The sequence below is a fragment of the Anser anser genome, assembly GCF_964211835.1.
Source record: "Anser anser genome assembly, chromosome: 1".
NCBI classification, from domain to species: Eukaryota; Metazoa; Chordata; class Aves; order Anseriformes; family Anatidae; genus Anser; species Anser anser.
This window is the reverse complement of record NC_139720.1, coordinates 23,796,393-23,805,803: the sequence shown is the minus strand read 5'-3', so window position 1 is coordinate 23,805,803 and position 9,411 is coordinate 23,796,393. Positions and strand designations below refer to the sequence as shown.

At 40.8% G+C, this 9,411-nt stretch overlaps 1 protein-coding gene across 1 annotated transcript in view; it reads right to left on the bottom strand.

Annotated features, from left to right (window-relative positions):
- The window catches only part of POT1 (protection of telomeres 1), a 629,477-nt gene that overhangs the window by 180,864 nt on the left and 439,202 nt on the right, over nt 1-9,411 (bottom strand). The window lies entirely within an intron of this gene.

Sequence of the window (9,411 nt, the reverse complement as noted above, 5' to 3'; positions counted from 1 at the left end):
TGTTTTTTTTATTAAGATATCAATTATTCGTACAGATTTTTTTTCCAATTAATACCTGTAGTTAACTATCAGTAATAAATTAAAGCCATAATTAAAAGATTCTTAATTGCCAGAATGCTGTTAATCAGATCACTTTCAAATACTCCAGTTGGTGAGAAGTTATTTCTGAAGTTATGTATCTGCAGTTATCTAGTTTTTCTAGTCACAAAGGTAAACGGTTCATATGAATATTTTTTGGGAATTGAAAAAAACCATTAATTCTAGACAGTGTTGTCCTCTGTTGGGAGAGGAAAGTCTGGGGCTGCAGTGGAAGTTTGTCTCTCTCTAACAGAGCAGGTGAGAGCACGTGCTTCTTTTTTGTATGGACCAACTGACATTGTTGCCCCCAAAACTCATGTATTTCCTAGCATTTTTATTGTGCTTGAAGTAATTTTGTTTGCTTCTGGACTACTAATTTCATTCCTGAACCTTGCAGAATTTTCCAGTATATCTAGGCTTTGAAGTAGAATCAGTTCTCTTAAACAGATTAAAGGAGTAATTCACTTTTACATTTTGATGCATTACTAACATCTTACAGATACCTGCATCTGAGTGCTTCACTTAGAAGCACTCTGTTGGGAATTCTGTGAGTTTGGAAATTCTATTAAATCTGGAAAGTTCTTGTCAACTAATAGTAGATAGACTTAAATATTATATAAGATAGTTTCTCAGTGGCCAAGTGTTTCAAGAACACTTGCAGATGAAGGGGGGCAAAGTTCTGAGATACTGGTCTAAAAATGTGGTAGATGAACTGAGTGCTGTAAGCGTTAACAGTTCTAAGTAGCTTATGTGGTTCTTGTAGTTAAATGCATGAACTATAAAAATAGTAACTTTTTTTATTGAGTCTGAGGATGCTTTTTGGGTAGTGGCTCTGATAAGCTGCTTAAAACAACTGCTGAGCAGCCTTGATAAAATCTTTCTCAAGTGTCACAGGAATGTTGCTGTAAGCATGATAGGCAAGGTAGAGCACTTGTTTGTTATCACCTGTGGAGCTGTGGCCAGAGGGGCTAATTTTTCTAGTAGTTCCATGAAAATAATTTGACTATGTTAAGTGCTCAGTGCTCTATAAAATTAGTGGATGTTAACTGAAATAGGATGTGGGAGAAGACTTTCAGAAATGTGATGAGTAATCCATCTAGTGACATATTGTATGCTGAAGAAAACAACATTAGATGAGTAAGCTGATAAATTTTGAACACTTGTTGTTCGTGGTCTTCTGAAGTAGCAGAGCTATTGCAAAAGGTAGTGACTGGAATTGCAGTCATTTTGCATAAAACACAAAAGAGGAGCCACTTCTTTATCACTGGTCTCAATATCCTTCCTTAGTTGTGCCTTTTGACAGTACTGCCTCATCCTTCTGACCTACTAACATGGCATACAAGGTTGTGCTTCTGTCAGGAGCTCATGTCAGATCTTACTGCGTTACTCCTTATTGTGGACCTGCCATGCTCCTTTGCTGCAGGAAGTTTCTGGGGTGGAAGCAAGATCTGTCAGTGCTGGCTAACTGGAACCGGCACTGGTGAGAGAAGCAATGCTGGCTCCTATCCTTCCCTTGCTTTGCTTCATGTAGTTTTTCTCTGGGCAAGGACCGAAGAAGTTAACTTCCCGTATGTGGTATGCACATTACTGAGTACCAACATAAAGTAAAGACAATCTGTGGAGGGAAAAGGTTAGCTTCCAGGCTGGCTGAATGAATCTCTGTGAATAAGAAGGGAGAATGAGTGATTTTGTTATTAAAATCGTTCCATTATACAACAAGTGCTGTTTTTCAGTTTTAGTTTTGCTTGTTTGTTTGTTTTTTGTTTGTTTGGTTGGTTGTTTTTTCCTTACTCCTTTTTTCTTTTCTCCTACTGTGTGACCTTGTATCTGAAGCTAAGGCAAATCAGCACAGGCACCGGTCTCGCTGTTTCCACTTGAAACAGCCTGTGTGTTTTTCAGCGACTTGCCTTCAAGTGATCTTTCAAAACAGCCTTAGCTCAGGGTGAGTGTTTACTGTCACACTCAATAGCCTTGCGGGAAGGATGGATAGTGGCTGACTGTCAGCTCTGACATCCTATTTCTGAGACCACACATGGCCATAAAGTGTTACAGAGGTCTAGACCACTGGGGACAGTATGGCAGAAAAGCTACTTGAAGGGGTCACAGGCTTTCTCCTCCCACATCAGGTGTGTTTCGGAAGAAGGGAGGGACCTCCATGCACAACGTCCTCCAGGCCATGGGAAGAGAGCAGTGCCGGGGCATGTGGGTGGCTGTGGAAGCTGGACTAACCTTCTGTTCAGGCACAGCTAATAACGCCAGACCCACAACGCCAAGAGCCCTAAAACAGTATTAGTGCAACAGCCATACAGACATGTTTCCTCTCCCTTATTTCTTGCTCCAAGCGTAGGAATAGTGTAACTTGTCACCCAGGGCTATACAGAACCACCAGGTACAACCCATCTGTTTTAAACCCAGCAAATTTTATTTATTTATTTATTTTCTGCTTAAGGATGTAATTTTTCCCACATTTCTTTTTCATTTTCATTGTGTATTGTAGAAAGCAATCCTGAACATAAAATTTTAGTTAAATGATACCAAAAAAAAAAAAAGGATTTATCAAATGCACTATAAAACTTTCTACATTTTATTGTGGAGAGCAGTGACACATACATAATTTGTTCGTGAATAAGCCACTTTGTAAAACAGTGGTACTTCAGTCACCTGAGCAGCATACCAAATTGAGTGTCTTTGTTCTGTGCGTGAGGACAGGGTGTACATACCGGCTGTCACGCGACTTTCGAGCATGCCGACGGAACAAATACAAGAATTGTGTATAGCTACCCAAAATGTTTAGAAGCTTGTGGAGGAGAACAGGCTGTACCCTTGGCTGGCACCTCCAACCAGGCTCTTCTGCCTCTGGCTATGATGCAGCCTGGTCTGCAGGATGCACACGGTGATCCTGGAAGGCGCTGCACGATAAACTCCACCTAGCTCAGGCCATAACCTCACAGCTTAAAAGCACACGAGGGAGGTGAGATGCGGGCGAGGGCTGGCTTCTGGCTATCAGTTTTCTGCCCTGTGGTTTCAAGGCCATGCCTCAAGTCTGTACACGTCAGTCTATAGAGTGTCTGTGCAGAACTCCTTCCCGTGGATTTGGCTTACTCAAATGCCTTCAGACTGCAGGACACATTTATAGTTTTCCCAGCAAAGATTCTGGGGTACGCTGGCAGGAGCCTACTGGCTCTGGTAAACGCTGAGCAAATTTCTGCTTGCAGGCACATATTACTGGCATGGGAGCGTGCCCAGGCTGCTGAAGGAAGGGGCTGGGACCACTATGTCCTCAAGATGTTGCAGGACAGCTTTAAAGAAGGTGGACAGACGGTCCTGTGCCACTGAGTGGTACTGGCTCTGCCCTCCTGCAGTTGGGAGCGGGCTGGTGGATTTACCCCTCCGGAGGAGGCTGTGTCAGCGTGTGCTTTTGTATTTGCACTGAAAAGACCGTTCAGAATGGTGAGCCGCCTCTGCACAGATTTTCCTAATGGTTCTCCAAGGCCATGGTAGTGTGGGTGAGATGCAGGACCTAGCAGCCATTCAAATATTTCTTTGGGCAGCTATAAGCCTTCATTTGAGAACCGCTGCTCTGGGTGATTCTGCTCTTCATGGGTTGTGCTGCAGTGTCCAGCACCTGCTGTGATGGAGTTGAAGGCCTTCACTCGTGAGCTGAAGAAAGAGGGAGGTGATTTTTCTGTCATCTCTGAATACTTAATCCTTGCTTCCAGATGAGACTCATCCCTAGGGCTCACAGACATGCCTTTAGAAAATGCTTTTTTTTATTATTATTATTTTTTATTTTTTTGACAGTGAGTGGACTAGATTGCACCTAGTGCGCATAATTTTACAAAATGGTCCCTGAGGAGGTAGCTCATCTGCCTTCCAGTTTCAAAAATTGAAGCATTATGATACATCTATGTAGGCAGTATACTTTTTCAGGAATAAGGTATTTACAGTTAAGTGCACTTAAAGTAAGTGGGTTTGTTAAGCAGCATTGCCTGACTCTTTGCTCATTGTTATCTATAGATTGCGTGGAAAGTGTTTTCACTGAAGTGGAAAACAAGTCAATACACTTCCCTAATCCATCCTTCAATGCAAAAGCAGGCACATGCACTGCTGGTATTTAAAGCTTTTTATCAATTAAAGGGCAAGGAATGCAAGCTTGCAGCATGCTGCTTGTTTTGAAGGCTGTAAGGTACAGCCATATTGGACCAAGAACATCGTTAAACACAAGTATAAATTTTGCTTGTGAGGAAGTAAGGTATTCCAGTATTTAACCTTTTTATTATCTCAGCTCCTACATCTTTGACTCTAACAGACTTCCCTGATTTTCTCAGTGTTTATGACCCAGCCTGTACTGAACATCTGAGACCTTATGAATTGTGAGTTTCAACATTAGGGTTCAGTGGCTGCCTCTCTTGTAAATGCACTAAATGAAAAAGAAATGCATGTAACATAAAATCTCTGTGCTTGGGGATACTGTCCAGTTAATATAACAATGTTTAAATATGTGCCTAACACCCAGAAGTGCTTTGTATTCTGCCCACAGCCAGTAACAAATGCACATGGCCTGTTCTAGGTGTCATCCATCAGCTGCTAATATACTAGGTCTACTTGTGTCCTCTAGGAGGTGAAGGTATTTACCTGCCAAAAGGTGGGGTTAACATAACCATTCAGGCCAGGAGGTGCACAAGGCAAGTATTTTTTGTGTTGGAAGAATTAAATCAACTAACATGTTCTTAACCTTCTTTAACGTCTCAGATTCTCTTAATTCTCTCTCTCCTATAACTAGAATGTCCTAAAGCCATTTTTCATGCAGTTGACAAAACACTATTACATGCTTCATTTGCATCAATTACACAAAAATCAGAGCTGAATGGCCTGTAAGTGCAGGTAGATTTGTATCTTCAGCTCATCAGGAAAGCAATATTTAACAAAGTCTCCACAGAAAGATGTATAGGGCCAGAACCAACCATTCTTTCTGTAAATATTTTGTAATATAGCAACGAGGAAAGAACATGAAATACATTTATGGCTTACATTTTAAAGATACTGCTAACGAGATCTAGCAATTTATTCCATATGTATTTGAAATTTCTTTGCTTAAAAAGTGCCTTTTGAGTGTTTGTTTGAAGTCAAATTATATAAAGGTCATTAAAGTCTTTTTTGCCTTTATACGATCATCACAAAATACCAGTGGGTTTATATGTCTCTGTGAAAAAAGGAGAATTGCAAGATTTGTGGAGCAAGGAAGGTTTTATTGAGGGGAAGGATTATCATTCAAAAAGACTTTGCTTTTCTAAGAATTTTCTTACTAATGTGCATTAATTGATTTTCATTGACCGTAAAGTCAAAGTTGTCACACGGCCTTACATGTACCAAAACAATGTTCAAAGTTGTAGTTCAGACTATGTTGAACTTAGCACAAGAGAGGTAAACAGTAACAAAATAATAATGCAGTATTTGAACTTTTGGAGAACCAATTTCTAATTAAATCTAGCATAATTGTCAGAATAACTATAGGGTACATTTGAGAAATGAGGCTCAAAAGTCAGACATAAGAAGTCTGAGCATCAGGTTTTCTCAATTTACCGAAGCTGTAAACTAATAAATCAATGTCTAAAACAAGAGATGAAAGATTAGGGAACAGCAGAAGTATTTCCACGCTACACAGAAAAAAATGCACTGATATTTGTATCGGAGAGTTTTAACTACGTTTAACTGTTGTACCTTAAGTCTTTAAAAAAGTAAAATCTTTGGTTTTTATTGTAATAAAATTCCATGCCTGAGACTGAGATGTTATAAATTAGTGAAACTCTGCTGAAGGTAGTGGAGTCACATTTACACTTTCTGGGGCTTGAGTCCTTTATTTGGCATCAAGTGTAGCCAGTCAGGTTTATCAGATAATGTAAGAAGAGAAACGTGCTGTGTACAATCTGAAGTGCAGGGTTCACACCTTTCAGGGAAGGGAATTAGAGGTCATCAGTGCCATCTGAGGCTCACTGGTCCAGGGGCTAATGATAACTGACAGATTACTCTTCAGGAAAAGAAAAAAACTCTCAAAAGCAACAATCATGCAAATCCGTATAACACACAAAGGGGGTGAAGATTTATGTGACTGTTTCCTTCATCCCTTTCATCTAGCTTCACTATTTTTTTCTTTATTTTCTGTGCTGTTCACTAACGATGCTCATTTGTCTGCTTCACTTACTGCTACCTGCCCTTCCCCTGTGCCACTCCTGTATGCAGAGCTCCCCTAATGTCACAGGGGGTTCCATCTTCCTGGCCTCTCATTTGTGATCTCCACTGCTGTTTTCGGGTTGCTGTTGCAGCTGAGGAAGCTCTTTGGCTGAGCGCTTCACTCCACCTCTCCACCAAAGTCGATGTCCTCAGAGGTACTGGAAAGGCAGGAGCCCTGCATCGCACCCTGGGTATTACACCCAAAGAAATGGGTGGCAATTTAGGTTAACACACTAGGCTGGGAAGTGATTGAGCCACGGGTTGTCTCCTTGGCTAACCTCTGTCTGCTAGACTTAAATCCAACAGATCTGGGCAACAGATCTCTAAGGTTTCAGACCAAGCGTGTGGAGATCAGTGGGAAGATTCCTCCTGTTTTTAATGAAAATAGGGCAATGGCTTTAGACTCTCCACAAGACTCAATTTTACTGTGATGTTTGCAAAGAATAAAGAGGTGCATCTGAGCAAAACATGAATCAAGTCCTTCATTTGTCCCATAATGTTGTACACAAAAATCTGCTGGGAAACTGTGATTACCCTTCTCTACTTCCACCTTCCTTCTTTCAGCCCCTCCCTATCATCCCCACTCTACTGCGTCTGAAAGGAGATACAAGCTTCTTAGCACAGTCCCTGGCTTTTCATCTAGAGTGCAAGATGTTAGCCTTTTTGAATGCTGTGAGATGATAAATATGTCACAGCAAATGTGTTTTCTGCACTTAACTGGAGAGTAATTAATCCTAGAGCTTTTTCCTTCCTTCTGGGAATGGTACTATCAGCTGCTTCCCAAGGATGATAGGCAATTGGCAAAAGGCAGCCGAACTTGATGAAGTGAGATGGATGGTGGGTTTCTCTGAGGATAATGATATTGAGCAGGGTCTGTCCGAGAAAAAGAATTAACTGAAGGGAGGGAAGGGGAGAAAAACTGGGGAGAAACAGGCCTTTGTCCCCTTGTCCCCCATCCTCAAAGACAGGGTTCAGGGACAGTCCACCGCAAACGTTATTGTTCCAAACTGATTGGTTACTGTCCTATCTGCTGTCAGTCTAAAGCAGCAGACTTAGGTCCATATATGCATATATAAAAATACATGCATGCACACATATAGAGAGTAGTAGATGCACTTTGAGTTTAAATGCAAGATATAACATATTAGTGAGCTTCAGCATCAATTTAGAGTGGTTCACAGCAGGGTGTGAAGGGCTGTTGTGGTGAAAAATATCAGAACTAAGCAATTTGCTAAACTGCTTACTCAAGGACAGGATAACTTATAAATACATGCTCATTTCATTTCTGCACATTCATGGGTTTGTATTTTGCAAATGGTGTTGTCTGTTTTGTGCTTAGCAAGTAAACACTTTTATTTGCTTTCACCTTAGCCTGCCATGTGATAAAACTCTTTTTAAGGTCACTTTCAAATGTCAAGCCGTTCCTTCCCTGCATACGTTACCACCTTTTGAAGTAGGAGACTGGGAAACTTCACAACTGCTTGCAGATTGCTCTAGGGTGGGGGGTATCGGAGTGATGGACATGTTTTCATATTGGCTGCACAGGCTGATTTGATAACTACTGGAGTGGGAGCCTGAGAGATGGATGTGTTTTCCTGTGACCAACAGCCTGCTGGGAAGCTCACTGACCTACAGCAGGGTGTGTGGTAGGCACGTAACGTGTGAGAGTTTTTAAGGTGTTCTGGCAACCACAGCACTGGATGATCAAGAAGACTTGTGAAATCCATTATTGAATAAACTTCAATAGTTTGTTCACAAAAGACTTGGGGATGTGAAAAATATTGTATACACATTTTGTCACAGTCTACGTTATACCTCCAACCCCCTCCATGGAGTTGTGTACACTTGCTTTGCAAAGACCTATGTTAAAAACTGAGTGGGTGAGTTCACAGGAAAAGGTTTTAGTTATGAATCTCCTCAAAACCTTTGTCCTAAAAATGGGAATATTAACAATCTACACATGTGGAATAACACTTATCTGGGTCCTTGGCAGGCATACCTCGAGGAAAAAGGCAGAAGAATCTGCAGAGTACAAAACCAAAATGTGCAAAAAAATGCACATGCTTTTTATAATCAGATAATCATTTTTTTGAAAGCCCCAGCAACCCAGCATAAGCTGTTATTTATAACTTAGGTATTTTTATCTGACAGTCCCATGGATATTATCCGCTTGATTCAGTCTCTTTTTCAACAAGTGGTGATCCTTTTAATGTGCCTATAACATGGAGTTGATATAGCCAAGCAGAACTCTTTCTGTCTGTTGGAGAAACTTGTTTTCATTGGCACCTGGAGACATTTGTGTGCTGCTGTGTTTATTAAACTGCTGGCTTGGATATTACTGAAATAGATAGCTTTGGGGTAACAAGGGGATATGTACCAAAGACATCTTTTACCATCCATTTGCTCTAGCTGGGGTTGCACTTACAGACAAAGGATCAAAGAAAACTTAACAGATATTATTTCGTAGTCACAGTGAAATGGAATTTGCTTTGTGAGTCAAGAACTGCTAGTTTTACTGCCTGTTAAAATCATTTCTTTTCAACTCTCTATTAGAAGATGAGTATTTCAAAAATATGCAGCAAACTTGGTCTGAAGAAGTTCTCCTGATAAATGCACTAACTGGTGCACTACCTAACTGGTGAGCACTGCTATTTGTGTCGTGTTCTCCTTTCAGGAGGAGAAAAATAAACTGAGATGTTTAGATATATTCTTACCTGCCAAGATTCAGTCGTTATGTAAAACAGACTTCTTCCTGCTCTTGATAATGCAATCAGCTTTGAGGATAGATACTACAGCTATACATTTGCAAGCTAGGAGTGCTGAGTGACAGAAAGATGAATTGGTTTTCCAGAATCATTCACTTGTTCTGTTTGCCACCAGCTGATGTACTTTCATCACTCTCCCCTGAGATTAATCGTGAGATTTGCCACTGCCTTTGTGCTTATGAAAGACCCTGGGCTGCATTTCAGGTATTGCAACAAGATAAATCTATTTAAAACAACATAAATCTCTGGTAAGGCTTTAGGCTACCTTCTCCCATAGGCTTTAGTGGCTCTGCTTGGCAGTTTGTTAGAGCACATGCTATGTCCGATGTAACCCTAT